Raw genomic sequence first — 2,444 nt, 5'->3', positions numbered from 1 at the left:
ATTCGGAGATTGCAGCCAGCCTAGATTGTGCCACAGTACTCCAGCCTGGCGACGAAGCAAGACTCCATTTCAAAAAATAAAAATGAAAACAAAAACAAAAACAAAAAACTAGCAGTGTAACTATAATGCATAGATCCACCAAAAGTCCGATTGCTAGAATCACCTTTACACTAGCATGACATCTTTCATAATGAAAAAAAAAGTTTGAATTTTTAAAATCAGAGACCCCAGTATGTAATTTTGATCACTAGATGTTCCATATGTGCCTTGTAATACTTGTTAGCTATTAATTTGAAATAATAAATGGACAGTGTGATTGAGAGTGAGCTGCTACTTGAAAGAATCACTAAACGTGGATCAGCTTAGCTTCCAGAGGCTGTGCCACACTTGAGGATCATTGAGGATGGGAGGAAGGGATGGTCCAGGGATTCCACATCACATCTGAGCCACCCTGGCTCTGAACTGGGCTCAGCCACCCGACATGGGCAGGTCACCACTTCTCAGGGTCTTTGTTTCTTCCTCTGCAAACTATAGCAATACCGTTTAGGTAATTCTGAGGTCCCCGTAAGATTGACAGTACTGCTTTATAAGAGTAAAGAGGTACTCATAGATGGGCATATACCAGAAAGTATGTCTGACTTAACTCGGCTCCCCAGGCATTCTTTGGGCTATACTGTGGAACCCTTTCCTTCTCTCTTACTGCAAATTAGCCCTTAAGCAATTTGAAAATGGTAATATTTAATATTCACACACTTTATTTGTGAAGATTAATGAGGCTTATAAAATGGTTTTGAGCTTTTTGGATGAAAGGAACTCTAAACATGAAATTATATTAATATAACCTTTAACATGATCTTTTGGGTGAATAAATCATAGTGTTACTGACCACGGTTCCTATACATCCTGTAGTAATTATTCCTTATATGTGAGTGACTGTTGATATCCCTTGGGAAATTCTATTCACTGTAGAGTCAGGGCCATTAATATGAAACAAAATGTTAGTAATGCCACATGTGCCTTTGCACAATGGTTAGGCCTTATGGGGGGGAATATGCAAAACAAAGTGTTAGCATACTTTAAAAAGCAAACACAACATTCTAATAGAGGAGTTTACTTAATGAAAACACACTTTCAGCCAGAAAAGTGTATGAGAGGGAGAAAAATGAGGAAATTACAATTTGAACAGTAGTAGTAATGTCACTCTTCCTCAAGAAATAGGCAAATAATATTTTAAAATATGTAGCAATTACCAGTTAGCATATCTACCAGCTTGAATCCATCTGAGAGAGAAAGAACTGGGTTCTGTTTGCAGATAACTAAAAGCCAGAGAATATTTGCTTAAATCAGTTTGCTGTTCCAGTAAACATACTCACTGAAATGATTAAGATCACATCATCTACACAGACAAGTATGGCATTGTACTTAACTCTTTAATGAAACAGCAACATAGGTAGTTATACATAGTTATTTGGAAATCTTAATTTTATGTACCACTCAAAAAATTAATTCATTAGGACATTTGTGTGAATAAAAAGGCACTATATTAAATTATTATGTATACCCTGAAGCTATGTACATCTGTTATGCATCAATTTTTTAAATTATTTTTAGTTAATTGAAAGGTGCTTCAGTTAATTCAAAAGTGCTTTTGGCAGTGTATAGTAGTACTTGGGTGATTTGAATCTATCAGACATGCCATGAGCTGTTTTGAATTCACAAGTTTTCTAACTAGCTGAAAATTAGCACTTTAAGTGGAAGAAAAAATTTTAGTTGAAAATGTAAATACACGTCCTTGATTTCTTTTTTGTTTGTTTTTGCGATGGAGTCTCGCCCTGGCACCCAGACTGGAGTGCAGTGGCGCTATCTCGGCTCACTACAACCTCTGCCTTCCGGGTTTAAGCGATTCTCCTGCCTCAGCCTCCCGAGTAGCTGGGACTACAGGCGCCCGCCACCACGCCCAGCTAATTTTTTTGTGTCTTTAGTAGAGATGGGGTTTCACCATATTGGCCAGCTGGTCTGGAACTCCTGACCTCAGGTGATCTGCCTGCCTTAGCCTCCCGAAGTGCTGGGATTACAGGTGTGAGCCACTGCGCCAGGCTGCTCCACCATCCCTTTATCCTGCCTGTACTCCCCAGTTCCCCTCCACCAGTGTTTCCAGATCCAGAGTTGTTTAGTCATAGGCTATTCAGAAAGTTGTGGTTTTGTTATTTTTTTTGTTTTGAGACGGAGTCTCGCTCTGTCGCCCAGGCTGGAGTGCAGTGGCCAGATCTCAGCTCATTGCAAGCTCCGCCTCCCGGGTTCCGCCATTCTCCTGCCTCAGCCTCCCAAGTAGCTGGGACCACAGGCGCCGCCACCTCGCCCGGCTGGTTTTTTGTATTTTTTTTTTTTTAGTAGAGACGGGGTTTCACCGTGTTAGCCAGGATGGTCTCGATCTCCTGACCTCG

General features: G+C 40.5%; 1 protein-coding gene across 1 annotated transcript in view; it reads left to right on the top strand.

Moving 5' to 3' along the window:
- RPF2 (ribosome production factor 2 homolog (S. cerevisiae)) overlaps nucleotides 1-2,444 on the top strand; it is a 56,776-nt gene that overhangs the window by 51,947 nt on the left and 2,385 nt on the right. The window lies entirely within an intron of this gene.

This window comes from Mandrillus leucophaeus, unplaced genomic scaffold (genome assembly GCF_000951045.1).
Source record: "Mandrillus leucophaeus isolate KB7577 unplaced genomic scaffold, Mleu.le_1.0 Scaffold96, whole genome shotgun sequence".
Taxonomy (NCBI): domain Eukaryota; kingdom Metazoa; phylum Chordata; class Mammalia; order Primates; family Cercopithecidae; genus Mandrillus; species Mandrillus leucophaeus.
This window is presented reverse-complemented; position numbering and strand designations above follow the sequence as displayed.